At 43.3% G+C, this 15,762-nt stretch overlaps 1 protein-coding gene across 6 annotated transcripts in view; it reads right to left on the bottom strand.

Moving 5' to 3' along the window:
• LYPD6B (LY6/PLAUR domain containing 6B) overlaps positions 1–10,699 on the bottom strand; it is a 226,610-nt gene extending 215,911 nt beyond the window's left edge. For 2 of the 6 annotated variants that reach the window (XM_043488273.1, XM_043488274.1), the window contains exon 1: positions 10,512–10,699. The gene's annotated coding sequence lies outside the window, so the exon portion shown is untranslated. The remainder of the gene's footprint in view (positions 1–10,511) is intronic. The other 4 variants (XM_043488271.1, XM_043488270.1, XM_043488269.1 and 1 more) reach the window with 2 other exon arrangements.
• Positions 10,700–15,762: the final 5,063 nt, after the last annotated feature.

Raw genomic sequence — 15,762 nt, 5'->3', positions numbered from 1 at the left:
AGCACTTGCTTACCCAAGGCAGATGCACCTGGACACAAGTACCAAATACCAATGGGGAGCTACTGAGGGGGATGAAAGAGCATAGACAGGGACCGCTCTGAGACACAGGGCACAAGGAAGACCTGAGGCTGACACTGCAACAGTGAGACAAGCCCTGCAGCAAACCAGCCCCAACTCTTAACTCAGGGTATCACTAGAGGAAGCTGGAGTCTGTGGGGCATTGAGGAGAAGTATACCCACAAGAAATTTCAAATCCAGTCAACTCCCAACCAGACCGATCAACTCCCCACACTAAAGGCCTAGTGGAAACAGGGAGGCATTCCCATTTCCAAGCATGAAAACTATCTCAGTCTCTAATGTCTTACACGAGATGTCCATGTCTTGACAAAATATTACAGAACATACAAGAAGAAAAAACAACACTGCCAAGAGACACAGACATTAACAGAACTAGACTCAGATACCACACAGATGGGGAAGTTATCAGACACACCAGATTTTAAATAAAAATAATCAATGGTCAAAGATTCTAATGGAAAAGAGGGTAGACAACATGAAAGATCAAATGTATAATTTTAACACAGAAACTGTAAGAAATAATCAAATGGAAATGCTTGAAATGCTAAACACAGTACCAGAAATGAAGAATGCTCTCAATAGTAGAAACAAGACAAAGTGTCCAATAGCTGTGAACTAATACCAAAAGTCCTAATGTAGGTGTAGTCAAAATTTCAGAAGGAGAAAGAAGAAGAAATATTTGAAGAAATAATTGCTGAGAATTTTCTAAAATTAATGACAGATACAAAACCACAGAAACAAGCAGCTCAAAAACACTGTGGAGGATAAATACCAAGAACGTGCATGCATGTTCACACATACACACACACAGGCATACTGTATTAAAGCAGCTGACAACTAAACACAAAACAAAATCTCAAAGTGGGGGGGAATGAAACATTATATACAAAGGAACAAAGACAAGAATTACAGAAGACACTTTGTCAGAAGGTATGCAGGTAAGAAAATGAAGCAACATCTCCAAAGTGCTGAAAGGTATAAAAAGTGTCATCCCAGAATTCTTTACCTAGGGAAAATATCTTTCCAAAATGAACAAGAAATAACTGCAATAGGCCAACAGAAATTGAGAGAATTCATTGCCAAGAGACTTACACTACAATAAATACTGAGGTTTTATAGGCAGAAGGAGTATGATGTCAGACAGAAACTTGGATCTATTTTAAAGTGCTAGAAATAGAATAAACAAAAGTCAAATACAATTCTTCTTTATTTTTAACTGCTATAAAAGGTAACTGAATGTTTTAAGCAAGAGTCAGAAAACTACAACCTGCAAACCAAATCCAGCCCAAAGTCTATTTTAGGGATTCCCTGGTAGCTCAGAGATAACAAACCCACCTGCCAATGCCAGAGACACAGGAGATGTAGATTTGATCCCCAGGTTGGGGAGAGCCCCTGGAAAAGGAAATGGCAACCAAAGTCTGTTTTAGTATGACCTATGAGCAAAGAATGATTTTTATATTTTCAAAGTGTTATTTAAGAAGAAAAGAAGAACACAGAATAGGGACCAGATATGACCTCAGACCAATATATTTACTTTCTGGACCTTTACAAAAAAGGTTGCTGACACCTAGTCTAAAGCAAAAATAGTAGCAATGTTTTGCTTACAGCACACATAGAAGAAAAATGATGATGATAATAGCACAAAGGATGGAAAAGAAGGATTCAGAATATACTGCTGCAAGGTCTTTAGACTACATGTGAAAGAGTGTAATATTACTTGAAAGTAGACTCTAATTAAGGATATACAAATATAAACACTCCAAAGCAATCACTAAAAACGTTGAAGAAGCATAAAAAAGAAGTAGAGATAAAAGAGAAACATAAATGCTCAAGTTGTAGGGAAAAATGGAACAAATGGAAAAATAACTAACAAGGTGGTAAGTTTTTAATTAAGCCATATTAACACCACAGTAAATATGAAGAGTCTAACACACCAACTAAAAGACAGATACTGTTAGATTCATTTAAAAAGGAAGATCCAACTATCAGAGGTCTAAATATACAGACACAGGCAGGTTAAAATTAAGAAAACATCATGGAAGCAACCTAGACATCCATTGATAGATGAATGGATGAAGATGTTGCACATATATACAATGGAATATTACTCAGCCATAAAAAAGAATGAATTTGAGGCAGTTATAGTAGGGTGGATGAACCTAGAGTCTGTTATTCAGAGTGAAGTAAGTCAGAAAGAGAAAAACAAATATCATATATTAGCACATATATTAATATATGGTATCTAGAAAATGGCATTGATTAATCTACTTGCAGGAAAGGAATGGAGATGCAGATATAGAGAGTGGATTTGTGGACACAGTAGGGGAAGGAGAGAGTGGAATGAATAGAAAAAGTAGCATAGATATATATATATATATACACACTATCATGTGTAAAATAGATAGCTGGTAAGAAGTTGTTTTATAACACAGGGAGCCTAGCCTAGTGCCCTGTGATGACCTAGAGGTGTGGGACAGGGGCAGGGAGGTGGGGAGGCGAAGGGGGACCAAGAAGTATATGTGTATAATTACAGCTGATTCGCGTTGTTGTATGGCAGAAACCAACACAACACTGTAAAGCAGTTTTCCTCCAAATAAAAATATATTAAAAAAAAAAAAGAACATGAAAAGATATGGATGCAAACACTAAGCAAAAGAAAGCAGGAGTAGCTATATTATCAACACCCAAAGTAGATCCCAGAACAAGGAGTTATAACATGAATAAAGAGGAATATTACATAATGAGAACAGGATCACTTTTCCAAGAGGACATAATCCTAAGAGTGTTTCCACTATGGAATTAAAGAAACCTGACTTCCCAGGGGGCACTAGAGGTAAAGAAACCACCTGCCAATGCAGGAGACATAAGAGATGCAGGTTCAATCCCTGGGTGGGGAAGATTCCCTGAAGGAGGGCATGACAACCCACTCCAGTACTCTTGCCTGGGAAATCCATGGACAGAGAAGCCTGGTAGGTTACAGTTCACGGGGCCACAAAGAGACTTAGCATGCACAGCTAAAACTGGAGTTGAGACAGACCTGTAGGGGGAACTCTTACTCCCTACCATGCATCATAAATTAACTCCAAACAGGAAGGTGTTGACTACTATACAGCAGAGATAAGAAAACTTTGCTCTGGAGGACAGCCCAGTCAGGGACTATAGCAATACAACCAATGAGAAGCCTCCATACAACTGACTCTCAGCTTACAACAAAAAAATTATTTGGTAATTACAGCCCCTTCCAAGTTTCTGCTTTTTCCTATAAAAGCAAGTTCCCTTTCCATGTTCTTTGTATTTGCATATGACCCACCATAGTTCACATATCCTGAATTGCAATTCCTCAGGCTATTTCTGAATAAACTTGCTTTCACTGGTAAAATAACTGGCTATTATATTATTAAAGTTGCACTTAAGAACAAATGGTCAAGATATATGAATCAAAAAGTGATAGAACTGAAAGAAATTTTAAAATCCACAACTGTAGTTGGAGATTCTAACATGCTTCTCTTATCGATAAAAGTAGTAGACAGTCAATAAGGACATAAGAGACCTGAACAACCTTATCAGACAACTTAATATTTCCCAAATATTCTAACCAGCGATAAGAATGCAGATTATTTTCAACTGAACACTCACCATAAACCATATTGTGGGCCATAAAATAATGTGAACAAACTTAGAATAAAAATCACACAAATTATATTATGAGATAATAATAGAATTAAACTAGAAATCAGTAACAGGAAGACTTTGGGAAAATTCCCAAATACTTGAAAATTAAATGACATACTTTAAAATAACACATGAGTCAAGAGGAACTCTCAAAGAAAATTTTTAAATATTTTAACTTAAATAAATGAAAATACACATATCAAAATTGTGGAATGCAGCTAGAGCAGTGGTTAAAGGGAAATTTATAGCACTAAATGCTTATATTAAAACAGAGGAAAAGTCTCAGATCAGTAATAAGAGCCTACCCCTTAAGAAAACAGGAGTATAAATTAAACCCAAAGCAAGGTGAAGGAAGGAAATAACTAGAAGAGAAATCAATAAAATTGAAAATAAAATTTCCTTAAATTAAAAATAAATAAGCTTGGAGGAAAAAAAGAAAACAGAAAAAGATACAAAATCAATGAAATAAAAGTCTGGATCTTTGAAAGATCAATAAAGTTAATAAACTTCTAGACAGACTAAGAAAATTATTGAAGACACAAATTACCAATATCAGAAATGAAATGGGGAACATCACTACAGACCCCAAAGACATTAAATGGATAACAGGAGAATACCACAAACAATTCTATATCCATAAGTTTGACAACTTAGGTGAAGAAGACCAATTCCTTGGAAAATAAAAACTATTGAAACTTATCAAGAAGAACTGAGTAGCCAGAATTGTCCTATATCTACTAAAGAAGTTAAATTTGTAGTTTAAAAACCTTCCATCAGAGAAAACTCTAGGCCAAGACGGTTTCACTAATAAATTCTACCAAACACTGAAGGAAGAAATAGCAGTCCTACAGAGTCTCTTCCAAAAATACATCACAATCAAGTAGAATTTATCCTAGGAACACAAAGCTGTTTCAACAGTTGAAAAGCAATCAGTGTAACTCACCATAGTGAATATGAATAAATCACATGATCCTGTCAACAGTTGGGAAAAAAAGTATTCAACAAAATTCAAAATCCATCCATAATAAAAACTCAGTAAACTAGAATAAAAGGGAAATTCCTTAACCTCAGGTGGAAAACTCAGCTAACACCATATTTCATCATGAAAATTTATTTCACCCTTATTATAAGAAACAAAACAAGGATATTCTCTCTCATCACTCCTATTCAACATTCAACTAGAATTCTTAACCAGTTGATTAAGTCAAGAAAAAGAAATAAAAGGCAACCAGACTGGAAAGGAAGAAATAAAGCTGCCTTTATTCACAGATGATATGACTTCATATGTAAAAAATCCCAAAGAATTTACAAATAAACCTCCTACAATAATTGACTTTAGCAAGGTAACAGAATACAATGTCAACATACAAAAATCTATTGTATTTCTGTATATGAGCAACAAAAACAATATCAAAAATGAAACACTTAAGTATAAATCTAACAAAACATGTGAAAGATCTATATCCTGAATACTACTGAATGCTGATAGAAAAATAAAAACAGAAATAAAGAGATAGGCCATACTGTGTTCATGAACTGGAACACTCAATATTCTAAAGATGTCCTCCTAAATGAATCTACAGATACAACGCAATCCCACTCAAAATCCCAGCAGGATTTTTTGTAGATCTCTGCAACTTACATGAAAAGGCAAAGGAACTAGGAGAGCCGTAATGAGTTTGAAAAGGAATAAAATCGGAGGACTTATACTACCTGCTTTCAAAATTTATTATAAAGTCACAGTATCAAGACAGTGAAGTGGTGGTATAAAGTAGGTATTAAGATCAATGGCATAAAACTGGTAATCCAAAAATAAACCTTTGATTATACCTTACTGATTATCAACAAAATATCAAGACAACTCAATAGGGAAAAAATAGTCTTTTCAACAAATGATGCTGAAAGAACTAGAATTCCATGTGCTATGAAAGAAAATTGCTTGACTCACAGTTCACATGCTACACAAAAATTAACCCAAAATGAATCCTACACCTAAATGTAAATCACAGAACTGTGAAGAAAATATAGTAGAAAACTTCCAGAAGAAAAGACTAATAAATTGGTTTACCAAAGTTTAAAAACTTTTGCCCTAACAAAGACACTGTTATAGGAATAAAAAGATCGGCACAGGATGAGAGAATATCTCTGAAAATCGTTTCTGACACAAGATATATATCCAGATTATGTAGTATTAGTATTAGTCACTCAGTCATGTCTGACTCTTTGTGACCCAATGGACTATAGCCATCAGGCTCCTCTGTCCATTGAATTCTCCAGGCAAGAACACTGGAGTGGGTTGCCATTTCGTTCTCCAGGGGATCTTCCTGACCCAGGGATTGAACTCTGGTCTCCCGCATTGCAGGCAGATTCTTTACCATCTGAGCCACTAGGGAAGCCCAGATTATGTAAAGAACTCTCAAAACTCAATAAGAAAACAAACAATCCAATAAAAATAGGTAATCAAAATTACCTTTGCATAACACTTCTATTTTATAAATTTTTATTTGAATTTGTATATTTTTCCCAGCTAGTAATCAGACTAAACTCAACTTCTCACTAATTTTTTATACTATATTGCTTTAATTTTGGAATTATGCTTTTGATCTCTGTTAACCTTTGGGCACTTTAAACTGGCCTTAAAAACAATTCTATTAATTTTCTTTGAACTCAGAAGATAATTTGCATGCACAACTTTAATAAAGAGACTATTTTTTCCTATCAAATAAAACTAGCTCTTTTCACACACACCCAAATGAGTTATAACGTTGGGACATCAAAACTTTACACTGTCACCTTTTAAATAATGAACCCTGAGTATGAATCATTTTTAATCACCCTACTTCTTTCTTCCCCTGCTACCAAATCTAAACAATTATGGAACACAATGATGAAAGAAATGACCCTTATTTTCCCTTTGCTCATATTTCTTCACTTATTTCGTCACTTGGCACCATGTTTTGTAAGTCATTAAAAAATCACGTTTTGGGGATAATGTGAGGTATAGCAAACAAAGAGATTCTGCATGAAAGAAATTCTTTAAGATCAAGTTATTCAATATATAATCCTCTTCCTCCACCTGAAGGTCTTTTTTCCAACACCATACCTGCGCAAGCCGTATTTCTCTGCTGGAAACCAGAGAGATACTAAACCCTGATGAGTTCCAGCACTGTGCACAGCTTGGTGCCAACTACTACTGCAGTCTTCCCATAACTTATTTTTCATTTTAGGACTTCTCATCATCTGACACAGGAGACAAAACAAATATATCTCAGTCCAGTAAAGTGTGAGCTCCACGAGAACAGAGACTTTGTCCTTCTCATATACTTTTTTTTTTTTTAATCCCCAGAGCAGTGTCTGCCTTACAGTGGGTGTTCAATAAATATGTGTGAATGAATTGACTGCCCAGGGCATCTCTCTACTTCATCCCCTCACACTCTTTCAGGGATCCTGGGCAGGACTGCTGATGGAAACAACAAAATATGCTGCCTTCCACTCCCTCCTTTCTTCCAGGATTAGTGACTAGATCTTTCTGCCAAGTTCTATGCTAAGTAGATACTGAGGATGAAGGATCATGAGAAGTAGCACCCCGGTGGCCCAATCTAACACCAAATGTCCACCGTGTCCACCATGTCAAATGAAACAAACAGCAGCTCACTTCAAGCTTCAAAGAAAACAGGTGAAATGCTCCAAAAGAAGTGGAGAGTAGAGGCTGGTTTCCTGCCGAACAGAGTTATAAAGTATCTACTCACTGGACTATCATCAGGAGAATCGTTCTCTAATCCAGGACCTACCGCTAACCGCATCTTCACCAAATACTAGCTGTTAGTTGGAAGACAGGTAGCAACACTGAAAAGTCATGATTGAGAGCAGATGGCCCCAATATGGGATGCGGAGAGGGTGACAGGGTGCTGGGGGGTGGGAGGCAGGGCAGAAGCAGCTGTGAGGCTTTTTCTAACTATACTCAGCCCCTCCCTAAACTCCTCCACCCTAAGCCACCCCAGTTACCCCAGAGAGTGAGCCACCGGTGCCGTCACTGTGAAAGCATGAAAGATTCAAACACCTCACCAGGTTCTAAGCCTAAGTTCTTTGAGGGATGGGACCGAGATTTAGGCTTCTTAGTGATGGCCAGAGTGGTTCTCCTGTCTCTACCTGCGCCTCCAACCTCAGCCCCTTCCCTCCCTCGGCCACACCCTAGACGCCTCCTATTGTCCTGAGCTTCCCCTGTCTGCCCACAAGGCCCTGTCTTTCATCATCTGTCACCACCTCTGGGAGACTCGGATGACTGCCTACCGAACAGCCTGACAGGCAGTTTCACTTTCTGCCTGGCTAACAGAATTCTGATTTTCAGATATGGGCACCGATGTGCTCAGGGAAGGTGACCCTCCTCCAGCTCCAGAGCACAGCTTGGCCACGACAATCACAGCCACCCTCGCCTCCTTTTCCATTGATGGTTGAGCAAAGACATATGACCATTCTGGCCAGCGACATAGGGAACTTCTGAGAAATTATGACTTTCGTTGTCTAGATAATCACTGAGAAGCAAGCCCTCTCTGTCCCTTTTTGTTTTAGATGTTAGCATGTGAAGGCATGATGGAGCTCCAATCACCCTGTGGCAGAGCAGAAACCTAGAGAATCTTCAAGAAGCCAACCCAAAACTGTGGCTGTTTTGAACCACCCACCTAGAGACTTCTTAAGCAAACAGTCACATAACCTAAAAATGTTACTTACAACAGAGAGTACCCACCACTTGGCCTGGGAAGTCCCTCCAACTTTTCCTCCTAGAGCAGCTCTCCTTATCTCCGATTCAAAGCTCAACTACAGTTTCCTTGGGAAGGCTTTGGTTGTCCCCAGATAGTTAAACAGTCACAGACTCTGTTATCTGCACATCTGCCTCTCCAACTAAACTGTGAAATTCTCAAAAGCAAACATTTTCACCCTTGGCAGAGGCCCTGCCATACACTAGGCACTTACTAAATGCTGAATGAATGAACGAACCAACAAGCAAACAACAAAATAAGAAATCAAAGGATGAATATGCAGGACGCCTTCCACGCCTTGGATAAGCCTTGACAACTGACAGATGGAATATGGCACACAGGCTGTCTATATTCTACCAAAGACTTCCTTTAGGTGGTGGTGAGCAAAGGCTGAGACTCTACAATGAACAGGTCCTATTTTTATCTGCCTGGAAGTCAGACATCTCATTGGAAACTATCCTTGCCCAGTCCCGGGCAGCTGGGGTGGAGCTGTCTATCATAGTGACACCTGAGCTAAGTACCCACTCTTATCGTGAAAACCCACTCCCTGTCCATGGAGATGGCTTGGCCCAGTTTTAGTTTAGTATATCGGTAAGACCTGCTGTTAGGATGGAGGAGATGGAAGAAGAGAAAGACATCCCCCCCCTACCCCTCCCACAAAGGAACAGATAAGCCTGAAGGTGCTAGTGCTTTTTATCACTCCATACTAAGAAGCAGTCAACACAGGGGGGAAAAGAGCTAAGATACGTAGGAGAGAAAGAGAAAGCCATGCCGCCTTATGCGTGCCCTGGATCAAGCTATGCCTGCAGATGAAACCCTCAGCCTTTTCACTTATGTGACCCAATCAATTCCAATATAGCATAAGGCAATTTTCAAGTAACTAAAACACAACCCAAAGAAAAGAATTCTGACAAATACAGTCAATAATGTTGAAAGCAAACTGTTACCATCCCTTTTCCATTCAGGACCTGTGCGCTGTCACTTCTCAAAACTTGGCTTCTAGGATGGTGGTGGGAACTAAGACAGCCTGGAGGAGGCCTAGCCATGAACAAAACACACACCATCATCACCGCCTTTCCTCCTAAAGGAGGGTAATCTGAACCTCCTCTGTTTCTCTTCTGTTCAGAAATGAATTTGAACCTCTGGGAGGCACAAAGTGTTACATTAACTAGATACCGAAAAAAACGGAGAGAATTCTCATCAAGCAACCTACTATGGATTTTAGAAATATCCTACAACTTCACTGTTGTGATGATTATAATACCCTTCTTACCTCTGAGCAAACAGAATCAGCGAAATTAAGTAACTTGCTCGAGGTCATACTGCTAGCAACTAGAATTTAAATTCTATACTTTGTCCACTTTATCACTCTGATGGCCAGGGCCTGGGAGATGGAGCGCAACCCTCCGCCTCCACCCCAACACCGACAGCTACCCAGGACACACAGACCTGGATGGACCCTGACAACCGCGGCCCCCTGCAGTCAGATCAGCCTCGCATACCCAGTTTTTTTGGAAGCCGCAGGTAACTAACCCAGGTGTCTGTCGGATTCTCAACAGCAGCGCCAGAAGTAAAGACCCGGGCAGAAGAAGCAGCGGCACCTGCGCGGGCCCAGGAAGCGCCGCAGAGGGAGAGGCGGGGGCTCGCTCCGGGCTCCCCCGCGGCCCGAACCCCCGCCCAGCTCCGCGCTCTCCGCAGCAGCCGGCCCCCCTGCTCTTTCCACCAGCGCCCGGCAAACCCTGCCTCCGCGCCGCCTGGGCCGCTCAGAGACCCGCGCAGCCCCGATCCTGTCCCCGCGCCCACCCCAGCCCGGGTCCCGGGCAGATATTCGCAGCTGTTCGCCCCCAGGCAGCTACGCGACCCCGACCCCTCAGCGGTGCCGCGCCCCCCGCGCCCTCGCTCCCCCGGCGCGCCGGGCAGGGGCGCCCGCATCGCCCACCGCGGCCGCGCAGGGACCAGGCTGGGGGCCCGCCGCCCCCAGCGCGCTGCGCCTGTCCCGCTCACCTGCGCCGCGGCGCTCGCCGGGCCTCCGCGCGCCAGCCCGGCTCCCGGCTCTGATCCCAGTCCTAGCGCAGAGCGCGCTCGCGGCGGGCCGGCCTTGGTGTGGCCGCGCAGGGAGGGACGCGGCGGGTGCGGCTCCTCCCCGCCCCGAGCCACCTGGGGCGCCCGGGAAGGGGCGGGGCAGGGCCGGGACAGGTGGGCCCCGCCCGCTGCCGGCAGCCTGGGACGTGGGCTCCTTGGAGATCCTCCGCGAGGTGGAAACCGGGCCCGGGCGGCCGCGTAATAAGTGACACCTGGGACAGTTAGTGTTTGGGAGGGGCGGGGAGCCGGGAGCCAGGACCCGGCCCGTTTCCACACAGCCTGGCCCTCTGGGGAAATGGATCACGGAGCGTGGGAGCCGGAACCCCCTAAACATGAAAAGGAGAGGCCAGTCCTTCTCTTGTGGGCTGTAGAAATCAAGAACCAAGAGCCTCAGGGTGAAATTGATGGGGGCCAAGTGCAAGTTCAGAACTGGAAGAGCTCAGAAAGACCTTTTCTAACCGTTCTGCCCTCCCATCCCCACTTCAAATGATTCTCCCCCCTTTTTAAATAATGGCTTTAAACTATAAATAAGGTCATTTCAGATAGTGATGTCCTCCCCACCTGGAGACTGTAAGCCCCAGGTGGGGCAGCAAACTCTCCTGTCCATGATGAATCATTAAGAGGTGAACAAACCAAGGGCAGAGCAGGTGCTCAGTTAATGGATGATGAATAACTGAGGCGTGACCAGCCTCTCACTGGTCCCCCCAGGCCAGAGTCTGCTCCAGCGTCCCCCCTCCCACTTTGTCAGAGAGCCCAGAGTCAAGCTGCCTGGCTTCCAGACCACCCATTCTCTCTGTACTGCTTACCTCCCTCCCAGTGCCAGTCCAGAAGCTGACTTGTGGGAGGTCTGCAAAGGTCCTAGGGGCACCTTTGGAAGCTGTCCAGAAAATCTTTACCCCCTGAAGATGTTACAGGCAGAGGAACTCGGACATACAATGCTGTCTTGCCAGGCCCGCCCTGTTCAGTTTGGGCGACTGACCTGACATCCCACAGCTGATAGCAGAGCTGAGTCGGGGGGCCCCGATGGGCTACAGAGACATGTGGATGGGAAGTCTTGACCTTCTGCAGAAATGGGGCTTGGGTTTGCTCTGAGTTCTCTAATCCATGGCCTTTCCCGGCTTCTCAAAGGTCAGGTGTGACCTGAGCCATTTGTATTTACTGAGGCCCTGACAGTTTCAAAAACAAAGACATGTCAGAATAGGATAGAAATAATGTGGTATATTTCTTAAGTGTTTCATTGAACAAATGAATAGTCTTCTCACACACAAACACCCAGGAGATGATGTGTAATGCTGCTACTAACATGGTAATTTCCAGACTCATTAAAGAAATCCATTTCAAGCCCACTACAGGAAACACTGTACAACTTTAAAGTTGTATAGAGACTATTCCTCCCTGTAACTATTTCAATATTCTTCAATGACTGCACATTAAACCTCAGAAGCCATAACTGGAGGCTGTTAAGATGAGGTCAAGGCCACCCCTCCCCGGAACAATAAGCTCAACACTCTCAAGGCTTGGACCCCATGTCCCTTCATCAGTGAGTCCTGCACAGATGGGTGTTTAAGATGTGGTTTGGCCTGGCTGGCCACTTCACACTGGGCAAGCCCAACCCAGGAAAAAGTCACAGAGGATGGCCCAGCCAGTGGGTTCTCCCCCAGCTGCACTCCCTCCGTGGTGGGTGGGGAGGCTGGTGTCCCTCCCGGGACTGTGAATGGTCCTGCCCTTGGGACAGCCACTGGCCCTAGTAGGTGAGGCTGAGCCCAGGATTCCCTCTGGGTCTCACCCACGTGACATGGACCCAGCCCTTCTTGCATGTCGGTTTGAGTCAGTGGAGCGTGTGATCCCCTGTGATTTAGGATCCTCCCACTGTGTGTGTGATCTTGGCCGGGCCAACCTGGTAGGTGATGCCACCCGGGCTAACCTGAGAATCATCAGGAAAGTAAATGCAAGTTGTACTCTGGTGTTCCTGTTCTCTCTCTCTCACCCCTTTGGGCTTGCTGAGGAGCCCTAGGCATCTTCCTCAGTTATGCATTTCTCCTGCTTGGGAAACGTGTATGCATGAAATCAGACGTGCTCTCTGCTTTAAATTCTTTACTTGAAAGGGGTATCCAAAATATGACAAGCTGATACCATTGTAAGGTTAAATGAAAGAACGTACATGAAGTACATGAGCACGGGGCCCACACAAAGCACCTGCTCAATGAATGGTGCTCAGCCTGGCAGTGCCAAGAGAGCCAGCTGATATCCGCTAGCCGTTATAGTGCTGAAAAGAAAGACCAGACCATTGATGGACTCCTGGAGAATCTAAACTAAATTAATCCTTGCGAATAGCTGTGATCCCCAGGAAAATGATACCTGAACTAGGAAATCTTCAGGTTCTTTTCCATCTCTAGATCTTTGATAGTATAATGGAAGAGAAACTATCCAAAGAGGAAATAATTCCAATTTTCTGAACCTTGGGATATATTTACCTTCCTAATTTTTCCTACTTTTACATAGCACTCAGTGTGTACATTAACATGTACACCATTTTCTGTGCACGTTTTTCAAAGAAACAATGCATATAAAGTACCTAGGATAATTCCCGGCACATAATAACTGCTCGATTAATTACAACTAACATGGGCGAGGTGCTGAAGTGATCAGAATTACTAGGATCGGAAAGAACCATGGATTCAAACAGGCAAATCTGAGAATCAGTTTAATAGGTAACCCAGAATTTTAAGTTCACTGGTTCTGGAATCAGACCATTTAGGTTAAAATCCAGTCATGGTCTATGAATCTCACTATGCTCCAACTTCCTCATCTATAAAATAAAGATAATACTAGTAGATCATAGGAAGAAGCTGGAGACATGAAAAGAATAGCTAACCTTCAGCGAGCAGCGACTCTGCTGGTCATGATGTTAGTTAGGTGCTTAGATTTTCTTCTGACATTTGACTTCAGAGTGGGAATTCATCAAGGAATCACAAACCTTGAACCTGGACTCAGTATTCTATGTCTTACAGTTTTTCCTTAAGAGAGTATCCACAACTGTCCTTATATTTGCAAAAAGCCTTGGGTTTCAAGAACAGTTAGGAATCACTGACTTCCAAACTTAGCCAGCAGTTTTAGGACTGGAAGACTTGTGAGCGCTCACAAAGGGCAGACATCCTTGAGAAGGAGGTTCACCAGGAGGCCTGCTCAAGGTGCAAATCACTGCGCCCGAGAAGCCTGATTCAGGAGGGCCGAGAGGTTGTGGGATAAGCAGTTCAGGTGCTACTTACCAACAGGTGAGCCTAGGAAACTGAGAGCATCCAACCTTTTCATCTCTCAGGTGAGAAGCAGCCCCAGGGATCAGCTCCCTTGGAATCACCTTTCAGCCCGCATCTGCCAAGCAGCCAAACCCTCACCCCACCCAAACCAAGGGAAAGAAATGTTTCTCCCTGCACAACCCAGCTTTGCACAAGGAGCACTCAGGGAACAAAACAGCCTTCTTTCACAAGGAAAATAACATGTGCAACTACCTGAGGGCTAGCCCTTTAAATATTAAAGGAGCCTAAACCTGCCTTGCCAGGACAACCCCCTCCAGCACCCACATCCCTCAGTCCAGCCATCCCCCTCCACATACCCCCTCCACACAAGAAGTATCTAGCGCTACTATTTGAACAGCTGAGGCTATTCAGCTAACACTTCCAAGTGACATCCTACAAAAATGTCGATGTTTTGTCCCATTTCCTAAAGCCACAGGCTAATCAGACCCTGAAGCTGAGGACTTCAGTCTGGTGCCATTTCAGTGTGTGAGGCCCACAGGGGACATGCTTCTTTGGGGGCTGGTCTTGGCAAGGACTGAGTCTGAAGCAAGAACAGGGCAGGCGGCAGCTGCAGCAAGAGTGGCTATGTTTCAGGAATGCCCAAAAGGGTCAGCCCAACAAGGATCAGACAAAACCCAGAATATTCTCTTCCTGACCGGTGAGCTTCTCTCCGTGCTTATCAAGGGCAGCCAAGGATGCATGCATGTCTTTGGGGTTTTGATGTTCACCAATCACAAAGTCCTGATGTAGCAAAAAGTTGAAATAACCTTCCCAAAGTGAGCTGAGCACACCTCTCAAATACAAGGCAAGCAGGAAAAATCTCCCACATGGCTGGCTGTGGCTGTGCCATTTCCCGGAGAAGACTGTACAAAGACGCAGCTGGGGCCTCTGCTAGACCCTGAGGCTGGGCAGCAAGTCAGCTCTTACGTATTTGTCCCTCAGTATTGTCTTATACCCTCTGGAGGACTGTGGATCAGTGTGAATCTGCTTGGCTGTCTAAAACGTATCAGCTGGGGATGAGCTTGCCCTCTTTGGCTTGGTTTCAGAGCGAGCACTGAAGCGTGGACCACAAATGCATGTGTCTGCTTACAGAGTTGTTGGCTACAAAAATGCCCAAATGCCTTTGTTGTTGTATTTATAAACTAAGCAAAGAGGATCTTGATTATTCTAAATTTACTTCTTACTTCTGAAGTTGACACAAACATACTTATCTTTTTAATTTGCTAAATAAGGAACTGAAATACCAGTGTGGAGAAAATTCTTAGTGTAAAATCAGAATTCTAGTACCATGAACACACCAAGCAAAATCTGCTTCAGGACCTTTGCACTTACTGTTTCTTCTGTTTGGATTTGTCTCCAGATCTTTGCAAGGCTGGCTCCTTCCCTCATGCACAGAACCTTCCCTGACCACCCAAGCCATGTAGTATCACAGCACCCTGTTCTGTTTTCTTCATAGCATTTAAATGTACCAAATCATTTTAGAAAGTGCTGTTCACTGGTTTATAGTGTACCTCTAAGAAAATGAAGATTTTTGTGTCATATACCACCTCTGTCCAGCTCTGAAAACAATGCTGAGTACAAAGTAGGTGCTTAAATCTTTGCAGAAAACTTGATGAATGCTCACATTTTTGCAGCAGGCTCTGAGTACATCGCATGGAGGTGTCAGCTGCCCCTGTATGTTGCTCCTACAAAGATGCTTCTGGGTTGTAGGCTCTTAGCACTGGCTATAATTGCTGGGAATCTGAATAGATTTGACTCATGATCTAGTGTCAGGACATTGCGTGTGGAATACTTACAGGAGTCCTAGGAACAGCCGCCAGGCACAGAGATAGAAACTAGCCTCAAACCCCCCTCACTGCAGTTCTCAGGAGGTTCTC

Source organism: Cervus canadensis, chromosome 15, assembly GCF_019320065.1.
Source record: "Cervus canadensis isolate Bull #8, Minnesota chromosome 15, ASM1932006v1, whole genome shotgun sequence".
Lineage (NCBI taxonomy): Eukaryota > Metazoa > Chordata > Mammalia > Artiodactyla > Cervidae > Cervus > Cervus canadensis.
Note: the sequence above shows the minus strand (reverse complement) of the source record. Positions and strands in the feature narration are given on the sequence as shown.